Source organism: Phoca vitulina, unplaced genomic scaffold, assembly GCF_004348235.1.
Source record: "Phoca vitulina isolate PV1807 unplaced genomic scaffold, GSC_HSeal_1.0 scaffold46, whole genome shotgun sequence".
Classification (NCBI taxonomy): Eukaryota; Metazoa; Chordata; class Mammalia; order Carnivora; family Phocidae; genus Phoca; species Phoca vitulina.
This window is the reverse complement of record NW_022589749.1, coordinates 10,144,646-10,170,429: the sequence shown is the minus strand read 5'-3', so window position 1 is coordinate 10,170,429 and position 25,784 is coordinate 10,144,646. Positions and strand designations below refer to the sequence as shown.

Sequence of the window (25,784 nt, the reverse complement as noted above, 5' to 3'; positions counted from 1 at the left end):
CGGCGGCCCAGCGCGGCCGAAGAGGACGGAACCGCGGCCGCGCAGAGCGGGGTGAGTGTGTCCGCGGCGCGGCCGGAAGGCGGCGCGGCCGGGACCCTCCCCGGGCTGGCGGCGGGCCCCGGAGAGCCGGGCGCGGGGCGGCGACCCCGACCGGGCGGTGGCCCCGGAGCGCACCCCCCCCGGCCCCCGCTGGCCCGCCCGCCCGGGAGGGAAGGAGGGGGGGCGGGGAAGGTGGGAGACCCGGGCCCGGCCGCCCCGCGCGGGGAGGAGGGTGTGGCGCGCGCGGGGACCCCTGCCTCAGGAAGTCGCCCCGGAGCCCGGCCCCCGGGGACTCGCCGGCCCTCCGGAGTCGGGGGGCCCCCAAATGCTAATTTCCGAATTTCCGTCGGTTGCGGCCGGGGCGCGGAGGACTCCCCTCCCCCAGTGACAAGTGTCACCGCGGTCAAGGGGCAGGTGTGTGTGCAGTGCTGGGCCTGTCCGGTCCGGCCCGCGCTCTTGAGGGAAGGGCCAGGAGGGGGCCGGGAGGAAGTGGTGGGCACAGCCCTCTTCCAGCCTTCCGCCGTTCCCCGCCTGCAGCTGGACATTCCTCCAGCCCTGGCAGGGGCTGGGTGGGTTGTCTGGGGCCTAAGCATGGGGTGTGGCCCTCCGAGAGGGGCCAGAACTTAGAAGAAGGTGCTCCAGGTGCCCCTCTGGCTGGAGGAAAATCTGGCCCATCTCCATCCCGAGAGTCTCCCTCTCCCGTTGTAACCTGAGGTACCAGCTCTCTTGGAGTGGCCCCCTCATCCTTTCTTATCAGGGGCAGAGCTGATGGCTGGTTGGGGGAGAGGGGGCCACTTGCTCCTCCCCCATAAGATGCAAATACCACCCCCCCAAGAAACCCCAAATCGACATTCTAAGTAAACAATGTGCTTGCTACGAAAATGTCATTTCAAGGCAAGTCCTCTAGCTCTGTCCCCTTTCAGCAGACCTGCTGCCCCTATATGGAAATTCTAGATTCCTCATCCTACACTCCTCTCCCTACCTCTGAAATAGGGGCTGGGGCAATTCTGCAAAGTCTCAGGCTTGCCCACCTCCCCCTCTCCAGAATCGGGATTCTTCAAAGGAGACCTCATTTGAGCATCTTTCTTGGTCCACTACCGGCTCTCACCCCCCCCGGGAGTCACTGGAGCTGCTGGATAGGGCCCTGTCCTTCCTCTGGACCTTAACTAGCACCCAGGCCCCCAGCGTGACTGTCTCTGCTCAGAAGTGTCACTGCACTTTAATATCTCCTGTGTGGCTCTTATCGCTGTCTGCCTTATTTTACAGTTACTTTTTGTGTCTGCCTTTTATCTCCCCTGCTGGCTTGTGAGCTCCTGGAGGAGAGGCGTGGAGTTTGAGTCATTCCCCAGTTCCCCGCCCTGGCTCAGCACCGTGCGCACAGTCCGCGGCTAGATGGAGTCGAAGCCCCCTTCCCAGCTTGCGTCCAGGGCCCCAGCTCATCTGGCTCCTGGACTTTTGCAGTTAAATTATTTTTCTTCTCTTAAGAGTCTGTGGGTCCTGATCACAAGAGATTTCCCAGCCCTCTCCCTTTGCGGAAGAAGCACAGCGGGTTCGGTAGGGCTGTTTTTCTTGTAGGGAGTGACTTGCCAAATGACTAGGACAGTGCATGCTCTGCTGTTCTCTGGGTGGTGAGTGTGGAATGGCCCTTCTCTCTGGCCTCCCACAGCTCACTGTGTCGGGGAGGCAGTAGGCCAGAGAACTGGACTACCCTGGTCAAGGATCCGGGCCTGGCTGTCCTACGGTATCTGTGTGCGCCTAACTAAGACACTTGGTTTCTCTTGGTCTTGGTTGTTCCTTATGGAATCTGAAAGAAAATTCCTCTGCACTGTACAGAGTCCTCAGGATCTGGGCCCTGCCTCCTCTCCTCTCTCTTATCAACCATCTGTTATCAGAACCCAGGCTTGTCCTCACAGGCCTTCCCAGGGAAGGTTGATCACCTTCACCTTTGTGTTACCCTGACCTGACGTACCATGTGGAATGGCAGTCATCTGTTTGCAGGTGGCCCCCAACCTCCCCACTTGGACTGAGCGTCTGGGGGAGTGGTGCTGGAATGCTTTTCTCTGTATTCCCAGTGCCTGGCTCGTGGTAGGCTCTCAGGAAAACGTTGGGTGAATGGCGAAGGGTCAGCTCAGATGCCGCCAAGAGTCCTCACCCCAAGTTGACTTCTTGTACATTCTCTCTTGGGGGATCCAACTTTCCTCCCTCTCTGAGGCCGATTTTAAAACCAAGCAGATGTTCTCCTAACCGTCCCATCCCGTTAAGTCTTTCCAACTTGGTCTCTGAGAAGAGCCAGTCATGGAGAATGTGCCCTTATATGTAAAGATTAGAAGAGGAATCTTCTGGTCCTTCAAGATCATTGCCTTGCTGCTTTTGAGAAAGATGCCATGGGCCGTGTGCTCTGCAATGGAAGGGCTCTAAGGATCTCACTCCTGAGGCTTTAGCGCTGGGCAGGAGCAGTGGTTAGAGTCTGCAGTCACGGGCTTGCTGGCTACTTATCAACCTTGCTTACATGAGATCAATCCCCTTGCAGACAGCCATTCTGAAACCAGCTTAACAGGATCCCCTGCCACCAGATACGGATGCAGCTAAGCAGTCTTTGCATTGCTTCTCCATAGCTTGTTCTGTTGATGTTTATCCAGCTTTTACTGGGGACCCGGGGATGTTACTAAGTAGAGCCGTGGCCAATCCACGTCTGTTTTGCTCTAGAACTGTAACAGGGGCATTGTCCCCTCTGCTCAAGGCTTCCAACAGAGTGTTGCGTGAAAAATTTCTCTTCCAATTTAGGGCCAGGCAAACTTTGCTTCCCCTGCAGGAAACGAGGTTGCTACACTTTTGACCACGAGAAGGAAGGTGGGGAAGGAAAACATGCATTGTGTGCACAAGGCTGCCTCGTGCGCCCTGTAAGTTAGGTAGCATTCTTCCCCCATTTTCTCAGAGAAAGAAATTGAAACACAAGGAGATCAACTGGTTTGCCCAAAGGCTCTCTGGATTTGTACCCAGTACTGCCTGATTCTCCCCTTGCCGCCCACACTACTGTCTTTCTGAGTGATTATGGTTACCTTTTCTTCTTGGCTTCCAGAATGCTTGGTGCACAATGCAGTATTCCATCTAGAACGGTATTCACTGAGCCTCATGGTCAGCATATTTATTCCTATTTCTTTTGTCTCTCTCTGTGTGTAAATCTATCTATATATATTTTTAAGATTTTATCTATTTTGTTCTAGGGAGAGAGAGAGAGCACATGCACAAGTGGGGGGGGGGGGGAACGTGTAGGAACAGAAGGAGAGGGAGACAATCTCAAGCATAGAGCCAGACGCGGGGCTCGATCTCACAACCCTGAGATCATGACCGGAGCTGAAACCAAGAGTCAGACGCTTAACTGACTGAGCCACCCAGGCGCTCCTCTGTCTATATTCTTTGTAAGTCATCACAAAAGGCTTCTGGAAATCAGGACAGATAAGTGAGTTAAATACAATAAGTAAGGGGCGCTGGGTGGCTCAGTCGTTAAATGTCTGCCTTCGGCTCAGGTCATGGTGCCAGGGTCCTGGGATCGAGCCCCGCATCAGGCTCCCTGCTCGGCGGGAGGCCTGCTTCTCCCTCTCCCACTCCCCCTGCTTGTGTTCCCTCTCTCACCGTGTCTCTCTCTGTCAAATAAATAAATAAAATCTTAAAAAAAAAAATACAATAAGTAACATTGCACAAAACTTAGGCCAGCTCACGGTGTGGTTGGGGAGAGGCGCCCCACAGTTAACAGGTTGTGTGTGATAGGTCTCACCTAAATGGCAGGCACAGGGGCGCCCGGCTGGCTCAGTCGGTGTAATATGCGACTCGATCTTGCGGTTGTAGGTTCGAGCATCGCGTTGGGTGTAGAGATTACTTAAAATCTTAAAAAAAAAAAAAAAGTATTTAAATGGCAGGCACAGTTCAGAGGAGGAGACGCCCTTTCTGGGTAAGTCAGTCAGGGCTGACTTCCTGGAAAAGGTGGGATTTGAACAGGCCTTGAAGAATGGGTGGAGTTTTGATGACCACAGCACCTGTAAAGGTGTGTGGGGTTTATAGGGTCTAATCACAAAGGGCCCCACCAGAAAAGTTCTGGTGTGAAGGGAGGGGATTGGTCTGGAGGGTAAAGTGGGGGGGGGTCTGGTGATGCCTTTTCACATTGTCTCCAGCCCTGACTGAGTGCTTGAGAACACTGGAGCTGGGAGGGTTGCATCCTGGTAAAGACTAGAAGCTGAGGCCAGCGGAAGAGAAGCGACTTGCCCAAGACCCCTCTTTCAGCCTGGAACCCAGGTCCCTGATTATCAGTTCAGTGCTCGCTCTTGACACCAGCAAGGATCGTGGCAGCAGCCTTGCACATTGGCCCGTTTCTCCCCTAAAACGGGTATGAGGGTACCGACTCCCTCACCCCCAGCCCAGCAAGCACCATGACAAACCCAGGCTCAAGCTTTACGGCCAAAGACATAGAGAGCGCCGTTGGAGAGGAGAGCTGGGATTTGCTGTCCTTACTCATATTAACAACTGCCCTTGCCAGAGGACGGCAAGAAAATTAACCAACAGGCAGGGTTCCGGTAACAGACACATCAAAAACCCAAGCAACAGCGTTGGGGAGGAGCATGGAAAAAGCAGTTTCCCATCCTCTCCTGGCTGAAGTCCCTCATCCTTCGCAAAGCTTTCCTGTTGTGGGAATGGGGTCAGGAGTCGGGGTGCAGGGGAAAGGCAAAACAGCAGCGGGACTCAGGGGACCCGGAGGCGGATCCCATCTCAGAGCCCCGTGATAGGCGGGGTGTGGACGTGCCCCCCCACAACCGTGGGGGTGATAGCCCTGCAGAGCAAAAGACCTCCAGTTACAGTATATGGTCCAGCACGTGTGCACACAGCCCAGGCTCCTTCATCCCAGTCGTTCTGTCCATAAAGTGCCGCCAACACCGCATTAGTGAGCACAGAACCACCGTCCTAGGGGTCGGACAGGGTTAGGTTCCCGCGAGCCCTGCTCACACGTTTGATCACCGATCAACACAGAACCCCGTTTTATGTTTCCGTTTCAAGATGCCTTGTTCAATAGATGCTGTCATTCATTAACATTGAACTCCACCAACGGCAGCTATCACTCACACCTGAATGAAGCTTATCTCACTCAGGTATTTCCTCCATGAGGCACATCGCTGCTCAGAAACAAGGGAGCGTGCTTCAGCGCGAGGCCCGGGGCCACTTCCAAGGGCGAAATCACGGACAAAAAAGCACAAAAATGTGAAAAACGTGGCACTACACTGATCCCAAAAAGGACGCTTGTTTTCGGTCTGAGAGCTGAAAGCAAAAGGCAGAGCGTCTCCTTGTTCAACCTCAGCTGGGATCACACACGCTGGGGGACTCAGAATTTGTCGCTGCCCTGCACGTGTTGGCAAATGGCCACGTAAGCCCCACGAGCATTACTTGTAGCGAGTAAGGAGTTCGTAAATACGGAATCCATGAATGATGAGGGCCAACTTGTATGGGCAAAGCACGTCCTCGATGGCCTGTTTCGACGGGTGTGCCACGGCATTCCTCAGAGATAAGGACGGACTGTTGCCCGATTTTTACAGAAGAGGAGACGGGGTCAGAGAGGTATCCTAACCAGCTCCAGCTTGCAGAGGCCAAGACTTGCACCCCCCCCCCCCCGTTGGCCCCCGGCTTGGCTCTTCTTTCTCATCTGTGGCCGTACTTGCAGTCAGATCCTTTTCTCCTCGTGTCTCCCCCGGGACAGGGACCTTGCCGGCCATCAGTATCATCGTGTCTGCCCCCGTGGTGTCCCCAGCATCTAGCACGGGGCACCTCGACGGTGCTCAGTACATACATGGGGAATGGAGGCTGGGGCTGCGGATTCTGGGCTTTGCTGTCTCAGGTACCAGAGAAAGGAAGAGTACTCGGCATACGTCCCCTCCCTTGGCTCCCCTGTGCCCTCTTCCAGAAGGGTGCCCACCTCTCCTTTCCACAAGCCTGCTGGCCACACATACACACAAGGGAGGGTCAGCAAGCCCACGTAGGTCCCTCTAGCTGCTCTTTGCTGAGAGGAGCCCAGGGTAGTCCTTCACCCAAACGAATGATCCACTTAAGGAGGTGTTTCAGGCCAGTGTGGGGCTGCCTGTGGCCTCAAATCCTGGCCTTCTTACTCCTGGGAACCTTTCCAAAAACGTTTTGCCCCGGTGCCCTGTTAAGAGCTGGAACATAGGTAATACAGATGATTGCTCGTTCTTCTCTCTGAGGCTGTCTTCCCTTGCAGAGGTGGTTCCTGGTGATGGACAGAATTTTCTCTTTCGGCAGCCGGGGGGCTCTCCTCCTAGGCCTCCGTAGGGTCTGGCTGACTCATCAGCGGTGCTGTGGAGCAGGGTGCTGGCTCTTTCCCCCACTGCCGGCCTGCCAGGACTGAGTCAGGCTCTGCAGCCTGCTGGGCTCACCTGGCCTCGTTCCACCAAAGAATCCAGCCCCCGCTGGGGGGCTCACGGGGCAGCGGGGTGCTGTGTAAGGCCAGTGGAGAGAGGAGGGCCAGTGCTGTGGGTGCTCCCAGCTGTTCGCCCCCCCCCGTCCTGCGCTGTCTCTGCAGCCCTTTGAAAAGCCATCTCGAAGGGGGTGTGGGGGTGGTAGTGTGTCAGGACAGAAATAAGGAGACCATTCCCATTTTCAGTGGAGAACAGCTTCCGTGGGCACAAGGTTGGCCAAGAGGTGGGGTTTCCCGGCAGGTCTGAGAGCTGGGTTAAGGGCAGGTTAGTGATAGCGTGCCCCTCCCCTCCTCTGTCCTACTGGAGGGCTTTAATTGCTTTGCTTTTCTTGGCACTTTGTAAGAGTTGACTTTTCACTTGTGTTTTCATGAGAGGGGAAAAAAAAAACCCAAACATTTTCTGCAATTACAATTTTTCCCTCTTGGGTAATCACAATGGAAAAAAGCCTTTAAGGCCTTTGGAAACCACACATAAGTGAGGCTCACCGAGAGGGGTGGGGGGGACATTCTTCAGGGGACGGCCAGACATGGAAGCAATTCGGCGGCTCCCGTGTAGGGAAACAATCATTTCACATTTATTTTGGGTTTGCTTGTTGCAGCATATTTCAATTAGTTCGCCAGTGTTGTGCATCTGACAGGCCAAACGTTTATTGTGGTTGAACCATCTGGGAGGTGGGAGGCCTGCAGCCTTCCCCAATGGCAGTCGGTAACTACTAGTTTAAAGGAAATTTGTTTGATGTGTTCAAGAACCCAACACTAAAAACACCATTAATAACAAAAGCCTCAAGAGTTCCGAAAGCGCGCTCGCTTGTTTAGCCGTCCATTGGACATGCCTAACCCGAGACCTCATTTTTCCTCCGTGCGGGTGACATTTTCCAATACAGTGAAGCAAAGTTCTGAAGTGGCTTCTCTAACTGGTCCAGAGCACGATTTGCAAGAACCCGGTGCGGAAAGGAGCTCATTAATTTGTAGCTGGATGCCGCCGCCTGGGCCTTTCCCGCGGGGCGGAGCAGGGGAGGTGTTTAACAGCTCCCTGCATTAGTATGCAGCTGAGCTCCCGTCCTGTACTGCGCTAGAGAACGCTGGTTTTATTTCAGTTCCAGCCTTCGGTGACTCACCGTAGCATCGTGAGTCCGCGGGCAGGACTGCTGACCAGCTCAGTCCATCCCGCTCTGCTTGGGCACCACGGTTTAGAGCACTCATTTTTCTTTCTACCCCTGTGATTTCCCCTGGCTAAAGGGCTCCTTCCTGAGGAATGTTCTGCCCGGCTTTCTGTCGGGGGTGGGGTGGGGCGGGGGGTGGGAATAGGAATTCAGAATCTTAGGGAACACGGAACAAGCTGGGCGAGCCAGAAGGAGCACTGGAAAAAACCAAGTCCAAGGGTTTGACCTTTCCAAGGGAGGAATGACTTTCCATTTCCCTGAAACCTTAAGATCCCGGGGCTGGGTGTGGAACACAGTGGAGACTCAAGGACATGGTGGTGAATGGAGGCCGGCTCATAAATTCTGGGCCATCCGGTTCACTCGCGTTTGTCCTGGTGGCCTGGTCGCTGCAGGACTGGGGTTTGGAGGGTTTAGGCTAATAATGGCACATGTCTCGTACCCAACAAGGTCGGCCCTTAATTATGGACTTCTCCAGATCCTGAGATTCCTGCTCCAGGAGAAGGCGGCTCTTCCCTCTTGAAACCACAGGGGGAGTCCCTGGTCTGGCCCAGCCGCTCCTCAGGCTGAGTGACCTCGGCCTGTTTGCCTTGGAATCCCCAGGCACAGTGGCTGGTGGTCATTCAGGGCCTGATGACCGTGTTGGGAGAGGCAGTGATTAGAGGTCCAGAGGTGAAGGGCCGTCTCTCGTTTATCCACCTTTTTATAATACCGTTCAGTACACAGAGTGCTTCCACCCTATGTGCTTTATTTGACCCACGTAAATGCTGCAGTGCCCATTTTACAGGTGAGGAAACAGAGGCTCGGAGGGGTCATGATTTGGCACCCAGTGCTTTCACCCGCCCTGTTTCACACATGGAGACACCATAGCTCAGAGAGGTCGTGATTTGAACCAACCACAGAGGAAGCTCCCTCTTGACCTAACGTGGTCCCGATTCCTCACATTCGTGTCCGTGTTCAGTCACGTCATTACACACCCGTGCTGTGGTGTTACGTCCCATCAGTATTTCCTGATCAGGTTCAGTCTCAACAGTGCCCGATACTTCTCAGTTTGGGTTTGTATGTGTTTTTCTTGCTTCTTTTCTTTTCTTTTTTTTCCCAGAGGGGAAAACAGAATTCCTTTTCTGTTGGTTCTGTAGCTTTTGCTTTTCAAAGAGGCCAAAGAGCGCCACAAACTTAGAGCAGAATCCCCGAGATGGTGTTGCATGCTCTGACGTCGTGGCTGTCTACGGACGTGATGCTGTGGCCGGATTCGGGCCCTGTTGTCCAGTCTGCCAGCCATGCACCTGGGAGGCTCATGATCAGAGCTTGTCTAGAAGGGGGAGGTCCCGCTCACCATCCACTCTGGGTTCTCATCTGGGGCTGGGTCCTCTTGGTCTGTGTCTGTCCCCTCCTCCTGCCTGACTTCCTTAGAGTCTCAGGGCTCCTGGGAGCAGGAGAGCTGAAGGCCTGTGGCCCTGGGCCGAGAGGAGCAGCTGCTGCAGGTGGGCCTATACCAGGGTCTCTGGCTCGGGTCAGGGTCCCTTCTGCAAGCATTATAGGGTTTGCTTTTCCCAGAGGGCCTAGAGGCATATGTCCAGAGTGGCGGATTTGGGTCCTTGGTCCAGACAGAGACGCATCCCTGGAGCTCCTCACACTACGTAAGTCACCCCCTGGATGGTTGTCACCTTGGGACAGCTCCCAGGTCCAGGTGACGCAGCCACCGGTGGGGCTCTCAAGGCCAAGGGCTGAGTTAATCCCTTTTTGGCTTCCTTGGAGTGCCTCGCCCGGTTGTGAACTTGGAAAGGGGGGGTTCACAAAGTCTCTGAATGCAAGGAGATGTGGGGAAGGTGGCCTGGCCCACCTGCCTGCCCAGGTGGCTGCTTGCCTGATTGTTCCCGATTGCTGCTTGGAATAACCCAGAAGGATTCCCAGCCTCTGGCTGTGCTCAGGCCTGGACACAGAGGGAAAAGGGAGGTTCCAGCCTGTGTGGCACCCGCGAGCCGGGGAGGAGGTGGGAAGGGCCCCTCGATGTCCTTTTTCTTTCTTTGAATTGAAGTGAAATTCACAGAACATAAAATTAACCGTTTTTGAAGTGGACAGTTCAGTATCATATAGTCCCTTCACAATGCCGTGCAAGCATCCCCTCTGTCTACTTCCAGAACATTCTCATCACCCCGGAAGGAAACACCCGTTAGCAGCGGCTCCCCACCCCCTCCCCCAACGCCTGGCCACCACTAATCTACTTTCCGTCTCTATGGATTTTCCTGCTCTGGGCGTCCCATAGAGAGGGAGTCGCACAATGTGTGACCTTTTAGGTCCGGCTTCTTTCAAAGAAACATGATGTTTTTGAGGTTCATCCGCGTTGAAGCAGGGGTCTGTGCCTCATTCCTTTTTGTGTGTGAGGTAATGTCCACACCACATTAGATTTACCATCTTAGCCAGTTTTGAGTGTCCAGTTCGGTGGCGGTAAGCACACTCACACAGTTGTGCAGCCCCCTCCCCCATCCGTCTCCAGAACATGCTCATCTTCCCCAAAGTGAGACTCCGTCCCCATGAAACACAAATGCCCTCTCCCCTGCCCCCAGCCCCCAGCGGCCACCCTTCCACTTTTCTGTGTCTGTGAGTGGGACTCTTCTGGGCGCCTCGTGTACGTGGAATCACAGAGTGTTTGGCCTTTTGTAACTGGCTTACTTCACCGAACATAATGCCCTCAAGATTCATCCCTGTTGTAGGTTGTAAGTTGTGATAGAACTGCACTGTTTTTTAAATTTATTTATTTGAGAGAGAGAGACAGAGACAGAGCATGAGCAGGGGGGAGGAGGCAGAGGGAGAGGGAGAAGCCGGCTCCCCGCCAAGCAGGGAGCCCGATGTGGGACTTGATCCCAGGAGCCTGAGATCATGACCTGAGCCGAAGGCAGACGTTTAACCAACTGAGCCACCCAGGCGCCCCTACATTTGTTTGTTTGTTTGTTTATGGCCGAATCATAGTCCACTGTATGGACGGGCCATATTTTGCTTATCCACTCATCTGTCGATGGACACTTGGGTTGTTTCCGGGCCAGTGAGATGTTGACTCTGGATGGGGACAGTGAAACACAGCCGGGCTCAGAGGGCCTGGGGGTCCAGAGGCAGGAGTACCATTTCCGAGGGGCGTGGCCTTTGACACGCACCTTTCTGCACCTCGGTTTCTGTATCCATCCAACTGGGTAGAGATGCTCCCTTCCAGGGATGCCCCTGGGCTTGCAGCGACTGGACGTGCGTGGGGGGGGGGGGTAGCTTGCACACTGAGCTGCCGTCTTCCTGCTCAGGGATGTGAGGCCTGGTGGTGCCTGGCCTTCCGCCCACCTGGGCTCCCCTGTGACTCCCCCTTGCTGGAAGTTCCTCTCCCTTGCAGAGGTTTCAGAGCCAGCCCCAGGAGAAGGTGGTGGCCGTGTGTCCTGCCTCCTGGTGGCCTCCAGAGCACTCGCTGATGCCTGCTGATAGCAGTAGGAGACTCACGGCCTCCTGAAGCACCATCCCCTGGGCCCCTCCTTCAGGGCTCCGGGAAATCAAAGCTGGAGGGATGACATCGGCAGCCTCCTGGGGTGGCTGAGTCAGAGCAGAAAGCCAGTCTGGAACTCACTAAGTCACACTTGCCTTCATTAGGCTAATTAACTTTCGATGTGAATTAGCTTTATGAGCTGATTTAGGAAATCCATTACCATCCAGGGCCAGCTTGGTGCACAATGGTGCCTCGGAAGCTGTGCCGTACATTTCCTTCTCCGCCAATTAGGGGTGCTTAATTATTAACCTAGGGCTGGGTGGCTAATGAGGGCTTGCGTTCACCGTGCTTTATTTGAGAATTCTAAGGCTTTTTAAAATTAACCATAATATAGTTAAAATCGTCCTAGAAATCCTAAGTTGTGACCCATGTTGCAGGTGACTTGGAATGTAAACTAAGGCAGAGGGTTGATTTGTGGATGGAGGGTGAGTGGGGCTTCCGTGTGTGTAAACTGCCGGCTCCTGGCTAATGGGGGGCGTTCACTGGTTAGGTTCTCAGGCTAGCCTACCCACAGAATTACCACCTACCAGGTGCCCGGTGACTGAGTTCTCGAGGCACCTCTTCTGACAGCCCTCTGCCGTTAACCCATTGTACAGACGAGAACACAGGCCCAGAGAGGAAAAGTGACTTCCCCGTGGACACGGAGCTAAGAGACTCAATGCCAGGCATTCTGGCTCCAAAACTCTAGGCTCAACTGCCACTTTAGATGGTTTACCATACCATGGACCCATTTTGGAGTTAAGTATGCTTTTGAGAGCCCACCCGGGAATCTAAGCATTATGTAAACTTTCTTTCTTTTTTTTTTTAAGTGGACAAACTTGTCCCGTGGTGCACTTGGAGAAGAAACACTTCTTACTTCCAAGGCTTAAGTGGAGCCTCCTGAGGCTGCCATGAAGAGAGTACTTGTTTGTGCTGGAATGTTTGTGCCTGGGGGGCAGGGTGCTCCTTGCTTGCTGGCACTCACCTGCACGGAGCCTGTGGGTGACATGAGTCCGGGACCCCGTGGGTGCCAGTCTTCGCCGACTCTTCAGGGGCGTGTCACAGATGGTGCTCTGTGTTACCGGAGACCCGGGTGTACTGTCCCCTGTTTTCAGGGCTCACGGCCTTCCCTTGCTGCTTAGGTGTTGGTCGCCGAGTGGCACCGAGCTTTGGCAAGCCCCCATGCAGCTGGAGCTGAACAGACGGGGGTTTCAGGAGGTAGAGGTTTTATTTTTAGCCCCACAGCCTCTGTGATTCTGTCACTATGGAGATAGCAGGCTGGGGGCCCTCCATGCTTCTCCTGCCAGCGAGGAGAGAGGGTCCTGTTTCCTTCCTGCAACTTGGTTCCCCAGGCAGCCTCGGCTTCTCGGTCAAGATCTCCATCTGTGTGTGTGAGAAAGAGAGAGAGAGAGACAGACAGACAGACAGGTGCTCCTGCTGCAGCTCATGATGAGGAAGGACGAGCTCTGGGCCCCGCCCTGCATGGAGGCCAGTGTCCACAGCCACTTTGTGCTTGGGCTGGATGGCACCAGGAGACCCGAGGCCCCATGGACCCTGTGCCGTGTGACCTTGGGCAGGTTGCTCCCTCTCCCTGGGCCTTCATTCCCTCTCCTGACAGGTTGGGATGATCCTGCTCTGGATCTGGTGACGTAATCGATTGGGGCAAACTATGAGTCTACAATGAGGTTTGAGTGCCATGAGTGTGTGTGTGTGTGTGTGTGTGTGTGTGTGTGAGCGTGTCCAGTAATTATCGTAGATCACCTAGAATTTTTCCTGCTCTTTCATCTTGCTCCTGTTTCCCGTCATTTGGCTTCTCCAGTCAAAGGCAGAGAAGGAGGAGGTTGGAAGGAAAAGTATTTAGTCCTTTCCATACATTATCATAAAAGCCATGTCGAGGGAAGTTGAAACCAACCCCTCTCCCACTACCGATGTGCCATCCCTAGAGTTTATGAAAATACTCACTCTTCTGGTCCTGTGGCGAGTACGCCGCCTTGCCTCTGGCGGGAAGGGACACGCGGCCCCTTAGCTCCGTTCCTACGGAGACGTAGCTGAGGCTCCGAGGGGCCGAAGTATTTGTCCCGAGCTGCCCAGCTGGAAGCACCAGGGCTGGAACTGGTGTTTCTTGACTCCGCTGCACCCAGCACGTCCTCTGCGGCTCTGCACAGAACGGCGCGCGTGAAGTGGGCAGATGCCACTCTTTTCAGAAATCCTCCTTTTCGAATCTCAGGCGTGGCTATTCTCCAAAAATTGGAAGTAATGAGTGTTGATGAGGGTGTGGAGAGATGAGAAGCCTTGTGCACGCTGGTGGGAGCGTGAAACGGGCAGCTGCTGCAGCAACAGTCCGGGGGTTCCTGAAACCGTGAGACACAGTCAGCCTGGGACCCAGCGGTTCCACTCTCAAAAGCACTGAGAACAGGGACCTGAACAGCTGTTTGTGCACCACGTTCCTAGCATCACTGTTCATAGGCAGAAGGTGGGAACAACCCAACCGTCCATCAGCTGGTGCATGGACGAACATGGATGTCCATCCAGTGGAATATCGTTTAGCCATAAAAAAGGAGGGAAGGGCTCCCGGGTGGCTCAGTTGAGCATCTGACTCTTGATTTCGGCTCAGGTTGTGATCTCAGGGTCGTGGGATCGGCCTTGTGTCAGTCTCCATGCTCAGCCGGAGTCTGCTTGAGATTCTCTCTCCCTCTGCCCCTCCCCCTGCTTTCTCTCTCTCTCTCAAGTAAATAAATCTTAAAAAAAAAAAAAAAAAAAAGGAGGGGGTTTCTGACATGTGTGTGGGTGAAGCTCAAAAACATTAAGGTGGGTGAGAGAAACCAGTCACAAGAGAACAGTATTGTATGATTCTGCTTGTATGTGGAGCCCAGAATGGGCACATTCATAGAGACCAAAAGTAGAATGGTGGTGACCGGGGTCCGGGGGGAGGAGTTAGTGTTTAGTGGGTATAGAGCTTCTGTTTGGGATGATGAAAATGTTCTAGAAATTGTGGTGGTGGTTGCACAACACTGAATGTCCTGTGAATGGTGCATTTAAAAATGATTAAAATGGTAGGAAAAAAAAAACCAATTAGGCTTGTCTTGGACCTCAGGTGAGACTTGGGCTGGATCCCACCTTGCTTTTGCTTTTAGGGAGCCTCCCCCAGGCATCGGAAGAGACCCCGCCAAGGCCCCCCAGCTCAGCGGCAAGCCTGTGCACTGGTCCTCCTGCTCTTTGGGGAGGGTGTTCCTGGCAGTTAACGGCCAAGAGCAGTCCCTGTGTGTGCACGACATCCGTCTCTATGGAACACTTGTGCACCTGACGTCGGGCATGTCCTTTTATGGCGTTGCTTGCTCTCAGTGAGTGGAAAGATAAATACCTTTTCAAAGAGCAGATGCCATCTGCCCAGGGTCCCTGGCGTCCGCAGCTGCAAAGCGAGTGGGAGCCGGCTCCGCTGAGGGCAGGTGCAGCTGCAGCCCCCGGGGGAGTCAGGCGGGGGTGCGCAGAGGAATGGACCCTGCGTGTGGTCGAGGCCCCGTGCAGACAGCGCGGGTGTGTGGCCCTGCCACAGACCTGCTGGGGGACCGAGTGGGTCACCGGCTCACCGGTGGCTCTTCTGTTGGCTCACCTGCCTTTGGCTGGTCGTGAGATTTCAAGGGGAGTGTGTGTGCCTCGCACGGTGCCTGGTGCCTCTCAGCGCTTGGCAAGCCTTTGATTCACCCTTGCTGTGGCCTGCAGAGGTGCCGGGATCCCGGGTCTCTACCAGGGAGAGGTCACAGGCTTCCAAGAGTTCTGGGGGTGCAGCAGAAGTGTGGCTGCCTGGGAGGGTGAGGCCTGTGCAGACTGGGGCAGGGAGGAAGGCGTGACGTGATTGGAGGGGTTCCAGGCCACACCAACCAACCCCCCCCCCCCCCCCGCCCCGGCCGTGCCTCATGGAGCCTCCTGCTCTGTAGGCAAACCCCAGGGCTGCTTCTCTGTCTTCGTATTCGATTCCTGGGGCTGTGTAGCCAAGCACCGCACCCTGCGGGCCTTAAAACACAGAAACGTATTCTCTCACGGTTCTGGAGGTCAGAAGTACGCGCGCAGGGCGTGGGCAGCGTTTGTTCCTTCGGGGGGCTCTGAGGGAGAATCTGGTCCAGGCCTCGCTCCTCGCTGCTCGTGGTGGCCGGCTGTCCTTGGTGTAGCTTGACTCGCAGACACACGCCTCCTGTCTCCACCTCTGTGTCTGTGTGGTTGTCCTCCCTCTGTGTGTGTGTGTGTGTGTGTGTGTGTGTGTGTCTGGGTCTCTTCTTGTGAGGACACCAGTCATACTGGATCAGGGCCCCCCTAGTCCAGTGTGACCTCACCTTAACTAAGGTATCTGTAAAGATCCTATTTCTAAATAAGGTCACATTTTGAGGTTCCAAGAAGGGCATGAGTTTTGGGGGGCACACCCTTCAGCCCAGTGTAGTCTCCATACTGGTCGAATGAATGAGTGAGTGAATGACTGTGAAAAGCCATTCCTGTGTGTCTGCTCACGTGTGTTGGTACACAAGGTAGGGACATCCCTATTGACCTGGGTGTGTGAGGGAGAGGCTCCAGGGTCACCCCCTTCTCCCCGGCAGGCCCTCCGACCGCTGCCCTCTACACCCTGAGTCGAGCACACTGGCCGCCTCCTGACTCATGCCCCTTCCCAGGTAGCAACAAGAACGTTTATTACAGGGAAAGTCATACACACCCAGGTTCTCTGCCCTTCCTTTCTGCCCAAGATCTCAAAGCTCTCTTTGTTTCTCTCCCCTCCCCTTGGAGCCAAGAAAGACTGTAGGGGTGGCCTGTGGCCCTGGCCAAATCAGCTCTCCTCTTTGAACCTGTCTCCATCTGCAGTTGTAGGAGGCTGAGCTGGGTGCCTCTGAAGGGCTCTTTTGCTCTATGATTACTTCTGTTTTACTGTGGAGAAAATTGTGAGCTAGGAAAGCATGCCTTTGGGCTCCACATGAGGCAGGACTCAAATCCAGATATTCCTCGGTCTTCTCTGCCACCTCCTATAGGAAGCCCTCTATGATTCACCCGATTTGTATATGGTTCCTCTAGTCCTCACTGTGCCCTGGGTGTGACCCATGAAATCACAGATACCAGCCTGCTGTTCAGATGGTGTACCGTTGTGTGTGTGTGTGTGTGTGTGTGTGTGTGCATATTATACTGGGTTGTGGACCAGTCTCAAAAACATAAGCAGATGATTATTTATGAGCAGATGTACGAGAAGCAAAAAGAGAGAAAAACCCACTTAGATACTCTCAGTAGATTCCAGAAAAGCATTTGATAAAGTTCAAATCCATTACTCTTAATAACCTCGAGATTGAAGGATGGACACAAGATTGCAGTTGACAAAGAACGTCTCCAATCGGTAGCGACTTACCCCTTAATAACGAAACACTGTGGCAGCATCTTGCAAAGGATGTTTGAGGGGCCCAGAATGCTTTTGCAGATTGTGTCACAACAGTGTCTAGAAACTCCTGCTGGGAGAGGCATCCCTTTGAGACACGCTTACCCCCTGCCATCAATATTAAACATCTTTGTAGATTGAAGCCAGGCCAGCGGGCTGGGAAAAGGAAGTGCAGAACTCCTGGAAAGGAGCTTGCAGAATTAATGTTTTGAAATGGATACAGTGTTCCTCTTAGGTTTTCGAAGTAGACACACTGAAAAGTAATTAGAAGTAGTGAGACAGTGTGGTGGCCAAGCCCCAAAATAGGTACGCAGCCACCATCACTCTCCTAGGTGTCAGAGGTCACAGGCAGGTAGATTGATGGGAAGAAGTATGTTTGGCATCGGGCTTGGGTGTCCACAAGCCGGTGGCCTTCTTTCCTGGTTAGAAATAAGAGTAACAGCCAGGAGGTCTTGGGCAGCTCCTGCACCTGCTTTGCCTCCCTGAAGCCCAGAATCCCGGGAAATGTAGGGACAGTGATGCGATGCAGAGCATTGCAGATCCCTCCCGGGGTCAGGTGGAGGCTGTTTCATGGGGCTGAGCTTCCCGTCCACTGTTGGGATTATGGAGGTGTGGCCAGGGAGTCAGGAGCCCGGCACCCCGAATCTGGTGGTCCCATTTTGTGTCTGTGGGGTTTAGACTGAGCTCCCTGAAGCAGAATTTCCTCTGTGATAAGAGGGCCCACAACGCCATCCTCACACACTTCTGGGGAATCTCTGAGAATGTCTTAAGCTCAGCACCAATCCCGGACTGGGGACACAACATGTGGAAAGAGGACCTCAGTATGTTCTCCAAGATGGGCCCTCAGGGTCACCTGGTCACCCCGTCGCGTGTCCTGCCTGGGCATCCCCAGGGTGGCTGGTGAGGAGAGTCCGGGTATCGGAAGCCCTGGTAGAAGCCAGAGCACAGACGGGGCCACTTGTGGTCATTCGGCTGAGGTCACCTCAGGAGCTTCGGGGCCGAGGAGGTCTTCCCATGGCCCCGGTAATGCTCCTGCTCTTTCTCGAAGGCACTTCTTGCCTCTCTTTGGTAAACGGTGGACATTAGGTATAATTCAGTCTCTTAGGGATTTCTGAATCACTCAGCAGGCCGGCCCCACGAGGATGCAGATGGAGCTTGGCCGTGGGAGCAGGGCTGTGCTCAGAGGGATGGGATGGGGTGTGGCTGCCAGACGGCCCTCGGGCTGAGCCCATGGGCTCCCACTAATTCCTTGTCAGGTAGCCTTCCCTTTTTCCTCTCTCTTTTCCTTTTCTCTCCTCAGTGCGGTTTTGCTGCTGCTAATTTTTTGCCTTGGTTTAGCCACGGTCGTGGTACGACCCTCCCCCCCCACCCCCGGCGGGGGCCAGTGTAACTGAAGTTCTTGGGCTTTGTGACAGCTTTTTCCGGGCAGCCTGGTGACCTTGCTCTGCTGGTCAGCCCACTTCTAAAGGGTCAGGGTTGCTGGCCACTGTCAGACGGGTTGTGGACGTTCATAGGGCAAGAGTTTCCAAGCTGGGTTCGCACCAATCCCTGGGGAGCTTTTTAAAAAGTATTATTGCCTCACTGGAAAAGTGATGGCTTTTTGATCTACTTTCTGATTCTTTAGGAATGTATGGTTATGCAATTAAAAGGTGACCTGGAATAGGGTCTTAAAAAATATTTTAAAATCATTTGGACCACTCGTTATTTTCTTTGCATTCTTCTGTATCAAAAGAAACATTAAATGTTGGCTTTTTAAAAAATATAGTTAACTGAAATTTAAATTTTAAAAACTCTCATTCAATAAACTTCCCTTTAAAAAAAATTAATTTATTTAAGTCACCTCTACACCCAGTGTCGGCTTGAACTCACAACCCTGGGGTCAAGAGTCATACACTCTTCCGACTGAGCCAGCCGGGTGCCTTCTTGTCCAGTAAACTTCTAACAGCAACTTACCCGTACTGTCCGTGGTGTGTATCGTCCTTTAATGAGTCTGCTTTTTCTACCGAGATAATCAATTATCAACCAGTTCCTGTTTCCACTCTACTCTTCCTTCCCTAACAGCTCAAGACTCACAGCTTTCTAGTCTTCAAAGAACATTTATAATTTTTCAAATGCTTTTCTCACTATCCATTCACTTAATCATCCACTTATTCTTTCATTTATTAAAAAAAATTACAAAACACACACATAAAATTGTACATGATGTTATGCCAGGCATTAGCCGGGTTTTAAAAATAAATTAGATATGTTCTTTGATTTATGGAGCTTGAGACTCATCAGTTATGATAAAATAATAAAATAGAGGATGGGGTGCCTGGTGGGCTCAGTTGGTGGAGCAGGTGACTCAGTCTCAAGGTTGTGAGTTCAAGCCCCATGTTGGGTGTAATGATTAGTTAAAATAAAATAAAATAGAGGATAAAGGCCATACTTGATATGAAAACCATTCTTTGGCTACGTAAACACCTTACACTTGGTACCAAGCTGACTTGTTTGTACTCTTGTCTGTGGTTTCCCTATTTTTCTCCCCAGAGGCGACTACCATCGCTAAGTTTTGTGCATGTGTGTACTCTCTCAGGAAGATTCTCTGCATATATGAATATGTATTACTTAGGGAAAAAAAAAACTCACAAATGGCTGCCTACCATTGTGCTCCTGCTATTTTGACTTAACAATTGGTAAATCCTGGCGGCGGCCCTATGTTGGTTCACTTAGATTGCCCAGGCTTCTTTAATGCTGCGCTTCGTGTTCGTTTGATGGATGTATCATCATTAGTTAAATCTGTTTCACAGCGTTTTGTATTGTAATGGCAGAAGCCTGAAAGCAAAAAGTGCCGCAGCGAGTCTCCATCCTGGTCTGGAGGTTTTCATGCACATTTCCTCTCCTATCTGTGGACTAAATTCCCAGAAGTAGAACTGCTAGGTTGAGGGGTGTTTTCCTTTTATTTTCCGTAGCTGTTGCTAAAGTGCTCTCCATAAAGGTAGTGCCAATTTACACTCCCACTTACAATGTGTGAGTGCGAGGCAGTGGTTTTTAACCTCAAAACCCCAGGCAAGGAAGAGCTTTTAAGTAAAATGAAAATCTGGAGAAAACCGTGTGAGAGCCTTTTCCACCGCAAAGGGCAGCTCTAGCAGAGTTCCTGGCACAGCTGGTTAAGGACGCCGGCTCCCATTAGGGGCCCACTTGCACACGGCACGGGGGGGGCCCTTGATTCCTCCTGGCGGGTGGTGCCTGGGAGGTGTCTTCCTGGTGGGGGCTGCCCCTCCTCTGTCAACTTGTCCATCACCAAGAATCCGAGAAGCACCAGATGCTTTAAAATTACAACAGGACCTGTAAAATTACAAAATAATTTTGCTAAGGTAAGAATATTATTATTATTTTTTTAAAGATTTTATTTATTTATTAGAGAGAGACAGAGCATAAGCAGGGGAAGCAGCAGAGGGAGAGAGAGAAGCAGGCTCCCCACTGAGCAGGGAGCCTGATGTGGGGCTTGATTCCAGGACCCTGGGATCATGACCTGAGCCAAAGGCAGATGCTTCACCGACTGAGCCACCCAGGTGCCCCAGGACATTATCTTTAAAGAGCTATATGACTCACAGACATTACCAGGGGCTGGAGGAGGGACAGTGGGAAGTATGTTTTAAGGGGTACAGAATTTCTGTTTGGGAGGATGGAACATACTGGAGAGGGATGGTGGTGATGGTTGTACAAATGCTTAAGATGGTAAATTTTGTGTCCTGTGTAATTAACCACATACACAGAACAGCATCTGTTCCCTGTAGCCATCCTCTTGTGAGCAGAGGACACTAAGAAGTAGGAAAGATCTAATCTAAGAATGCCAAGAGAATGTATATGGAGCTTTTTGAACAGCTTGCTCCGTTAAGCATGTTCTCATGTCACCTTGAACTGGCAAGAGTTTGTGGTGCCTGGTGCTGACCACCCACCCGGGTATGAGAGCCACTCCGGGGACGTTGAGGGCGGGAGACAGAGACCTCCCTGGGGAAGGAGCTCGTCTGGGCCTGTAGGGGCTCCATGGTCCCCGAAAAGATCCCGCTTCTGACATGAGGGCCTGAGGCTGGCCTCCCCCATCCTGAGGTGCTGTCTCGGAAATGAGACAAGAAGCTTGTCCCTGGCCCGCTGCTGGGTGTTTTCTGAGCCTCCTATGAGTGAGCCTCCACAAGCAGTGACTGGGTGTGATCTTTGTCACCAGATTCCTGTGTCCCCAGTGGCTCAGATAACGTTTGCAAAAAAGAGCATTTGCCTTGTCCCACCTAGAAGCTGGGGAGTAGAGCGGACGTCTGTCTGAGACTGCTCGGAGGCTCAGAGTAGATGCTGGGGCTCCAGGGATCTGACCAGCACGGAAGAGTGTCCCAGAGTTGTCACCTGGCCTTTTGCTCTGTCACCAGCCTCCTTGAGGTGCTGGGCATGTGACCCGTGGAGCCTCGGCTTTTAGAGGGTGTGTGCGCGAGCTGTCTCTCACTCAGGCAACGCTGCTTCGGTGGAGAAAGGGCCTTGTGCCATGTCTGGCCGTGGGTTATGACTTTTTTCAGGGTCCTCTGTCCATGCATGGGTCTCTGGTCCTCCCCCTACTTGCAGAGAGTGAAGCATGTGTCCCAGGAAAGAGCAGGACCCCGGGTTGGTTCCGAGGCCACGGAGAGCCCCCTGATGTGGACCAGCGTGTCCTGGCCACCCTGGGACTGGGCGACCCGCTTGTGATCACTCCGAGCCACACTGTCTCACCCCGTGCTGCATGGCTCAAACTCCGATTCCAGGAGGCGAGGTGGCCGCATGGCACCAGAGCCCAAACCGGGTGCTGCCCGGTCCCTGAACACCCTGGCTGGGGCGTTTTATGTCTTAGAGTGTTTTGGTTGTGAAAGAGCCCCGAACGCTGTGGGTTCATGGTTGATGGAAACATAGCCCTACCTTCCCTATGGTGCGCCCATCTGAAAGCCTTTGTCAGAGCCTGAAGCCACCACGGGAGGCCACCCAGGCACCTGTGACGAGTTTCCATTTGACTCACGTTTGTCAAGAAGGTGACACGACCTACCGAATTCAGAGGCCACTGTGATTGCTGAGCTGACATAGCTCCTCATGTGGGTGGTGAGCGTACGCTTCCCATTAAGAAAATCGCTACTTTTGAACAGGCTCCGAATGGAACTTTCTTGCTTTTACTAATGAAACAGCCCACCCAACACCCCAAATTCCTTAAAAAAGGAAAACATTTAATGTCAACCCAGAAATTCAGCTTGGTATCACAATTCAGCAGAGCCACATGGGACAGAAGGAAGAAGTTCTCACGTGGGCAAGGTGAAGGCTGCCATTCTCTGTCCTCCTGGAGCCGCGATACCGGACCCTTGTCCCTGCCCCCACCCCCGAGCGTGACAAAGCTTCAGTAGAAGCAGCTTCAAACACAAGCGAACGGCGCCGGATTTGCCTGAGAATCCGCAGCAGCCCCACGGGATCGCTGGAGAAATCCCCCAGGTGGCTGCAGATTCGAGCTGTCTTGCCGAGTGAAGTCTTGTTTGGAGCACTCGAGGCCCGAGGGGGTCCTTGATAAATGGAAGTGAGACTGTTATTATCGCTGCTCAGCCCAGACAGAGCAGAAGGTGGGAGTTTGAGGGCTCTGCTCTCGGCCCGCAGGGGCGGAGGCCAATGGGGCACAGGCCAGCGGAGACTCGGGCTGCAGACCCCTCTCTCGGGTCCCCGTGGTTGGGAGCGAGCCGGGGCCGGGCCTCCATCAGCCCAGCCTCCAGCAGTCCAAGGCGTAGCCTTTGTGGATGGGCGTGTGTCCGACCACAGATTCTGCGTCGAGTAGCCAGATGGTCTGAACATCCTGTCAGTGGTACGGTATGTAACCCTTTTCCGTCATCGTCACGTGCTGCCGTGTTGACATTAACAAGGAGGAGGAATTACTCAGGAGCTCACCACAGTCAAGAGCAGTTGGGCCACCAGCTGAGGGGACAGCTTTCAGGGCAAGCTCGGCCGCCTCTTGCTGCCTCCTGCCCGAACACCGAGTCCTTCACGTGGAGACCCCAGGGAGCATTCCCTTAGAGCTCTTAGCAGGGAAAAGTTTGTTTCTTAGCATGAACCAGGATGTTTTTCACTATTGGCAAGAGCTCTGTGGCCCAGCAGATTTCCCTCTTTGCTTTGCCTACCAGGAAGCACACAGCTAAAATTTTTACTCATTTGCTTATAGATTGTCCTCAGGAGTCTTAGGTTTTCTCCTTCTTTTTTGGTTTCTTTCTTTCTTTATTCATCTAGTGTTTGGGGGATGCGAACCTAGGTTGTAAGGTTTTGGGAAGCAGGTAGTATGAGTGGGGCTTGGATCCGTGAAGAAGCTCTCATCGTGGGCTTAGCGTGTGCTTGCTTGGTGCAGAACCGGTCGATATCTGATCTCCCTGAACTGCTAACTAGGTTGGTGATTATTATAGTCTCAGTGGCTTATCCCAATAAAGAGGCTTGTTCTCACTCTTGCAGTTAACTTGGATGCTCTGGGGGTGGCCTCCATGCAGTGACTCGGGGATCCAGCATCCTTTCCTGTGGTGTTTCTGCCACCCCCTGGGGTTCCCTTGGGGTCCTCCCCTGGACCTGGGCAGTCAGCTGGCTGGTGAGTGAAGACAGAGGGCGTTGAGGATCACGTGGGCATTTTAGGGGCCAGGCTTGGAAGGGGTGCACATTCCCCTACTCACAGAACTACTCTCCCAGTCCCACCTTGAGTCTGGGGGCTACGGATGTCACTTAGGAAGAGGAAACTGGACCGTGCCAGACCGGCACAGGAAGCACTGTGGAAAGAACGGTCTGTGACGGGCACAGAGACGAGAGCGGGGTTCTCAGGAAGCAGAGCTGGAGGAGTGTGGGTGCCCGCCTTGTAAATCCTGGCACCGGTCATCTGGCCTGTGTTCAGTGTTCCGGATTACATTCCCGCACTCCCTTCTGCCGAAACTAGAAGGTTGCAGAATGTTGGGGCTGAATGGAGAGGCCCCGTAGAGGTCAGCCTCCTCACTGGACACATGGAGAAATGGATCCCAGAGGAGGGAACTGACCCACCCAGAGCCAGCCCAGCGAGAACTCTGGTCTCAGCCCCATCCCTGGGGTCATCCCCTGCCCCCCCCCACACACACAGGGAGCATCTGCGTGCATAGTGTACACATCTCTGCCCTGGACAGGACGGTCGAGTCAGTGAGCAGAAGGCCTGGCTGCTGCGACGGACAGTTGGAGAGACCCCCGGCCTGCACAGCAGCTGTTGGATTTCAGCACGTGTTCTGTTGGGATTCGGGAGTAGAAAAGGGGTCTCCTCCTGGGACTTATTCAGGCCTTGTCTTTGTGACTCACCTGTGAGCACGTGAAAGACCTGCATCGGTCTCACATTAGGAACAGACATTTCCCCCAAAGCCATTGGAGATCCTGACCGCTGGGTCAGTCATCCATCGCTGCAACAGAGTGCTCTCCAACTTAGTGGCTTAAAACATCAACCATTTTATTTGCTCACACCATGGCAATTTGGGCAGGGCTTGGTGGGGACAGCTCATCTCTGCTCCGCTGGTGTCAGCTGGGACAGCTTGCCTGGGGGCGGAAGATCCATTTCCAAGATGGCCCCACTCCCATGGCTTGTAAGTCGGGGTTGGCACTGGGCTCTATCAGCTGGAGCTCTTGGCTGGGACGGTGGTTCCCCTCTTCATCCCCTCTCCCCGGGGCTGGCTTGGGCTTCTCACAGCTCGGGGATCTCCTGAGAGTTGGGCTTCCTCCATGGTGGCTGCTTCCCCCCAGCACACAAACACAGAAGCATGCAGGCCTCCTCCTCCGCCTCCTTTTTTTAATCTAATTTTTTATTGTAGTAAAATACACATAACATAAAACTTACCATGTTAGCCATTTCCAAGTGTCCAGTTCAGTGGCATTAGGTGTATTCACTCTGTTGTGCGGCCTTCACCACCCTCCCACCTCCAGAACTCTGTCGTCTTGCAAGGCTGAGGCTCTGTCCCTGTTGCACAACAACTCTCCCTCCCTCCGCAGCCCCTGGCGCCTACCCTTCTACTTTCTGTCCCTGTGAACGAGACTCCTCGGGGTACCTCAGGTGGGTGGAACCACGCGGTATTTGTTCACTTGTGACTGGCTTGTGTCCTCCGGGCTCATCCACAATGGTCTTCCTTTTTAAGACTGAGCAATACTCCACTGTGTGGCCGGACCACGTTTTGTTTATCCATTCATCCGTGGATGGACACTTGAGTGCTGTCCACCTTTTCCTTTCGTGAACAGTTGCTGCTCTGAACAGAGGTGTGCAAATATCTGTTTGAGTCTCTCTGCCTTCAGTTCTTGGCCAGGCCTTCCTCAAGGCTGGGGCCCGAACCTGGCCCAGGGCTACTTCCAGCCCGTTCTGTCGGTTAGAACGGGGCTTGGGGCCAGACTAGATTCAGAGGGCCGGGACTGCACGAGGCCGCGGCTCATTGGGTCCGCCACGGTAACCGCCTGCCACAACCACTCTGGGAAAAGATCTTTGCGGAGAGGCCGGTGGGCCCGCTCGCACACACCCTCCAAGGCCTGGCTCCCCTCTCGGATGCCTCTGGACGCCCAGATGCCTGCGGCCCGGGCTTCCGGAGGCGAGGTTCTGCTGGAGAAGCTCAAGCCAGAGCGGGGCTGTCCCCTCCCTCCCGGAGGCTGCAGCGCTCACGGTCTATTTTGTATCACTAGTGGCTGTGCCCCCTATTATATAATCTGTTATTCTGTGCCGCACCAGGCCCTGGTTACTTGTCAGAAGTTTCTAGAAGCCAGCTGTATCAGCTCCAGGCAACTGGGGGTGCTGCCTGTCCCTCATAGTATTAGTCACTCTGTACTTAGCTAAATTTAACTTTTTATCATCCAAATGATATTTTTGTGGGCTTGGAATTTTACATAATGCTACCAACTGCTGCGGGCTAAGAATTTCTCCTTTTTGTTGTGAGTGTGTGCGTGCATGTGTGTGCGTGTGTGTGCGTGTGCGCGCGCTGGTTTTCTCTCCCGTGAACTTTTGCACGCCCAAGGAAGTATTGTTCAGTTTCTCTTCCCTGGTCGGCCTTCCCAGGTCCGGGTTTCTTCCTCGGCCTCTGCTTTGCCTTTTGCCCCTGGGAGGAAAATTGCTCCTAACAGCTTTCTGATGGCCCTGTGAATGCTTCCTTCCTCACTTGAGGGCTCTCAACTTTGAAGGTCCTTGAGGGTTTCCCTGCTGCCTCCACA

At 53.6% G+C, this 25,784-nt stretch overlaps 1 protein-coding gene across 2 annotated transcripts in view; it reads left to right on the top strand.

The window, feature by feature from the left end:
• Nucleotides 1-25,784, top strand: part of PITPNM2 (phosphatidylinositol transfer protein membrane associated 2) — a 132,657-nt gene continuing 106,873 nt past the window's right edge. For both annotated transcript variants that reach the window (XM_032431225.1, XM_032431221.1), the window contains exon 1: nt 1-51. The gene's annotated coding sequence lies outside the window, so the exon portion shown is untranslated. The remainder of the gene's footprint in view (nt 52-25,784) is intronic.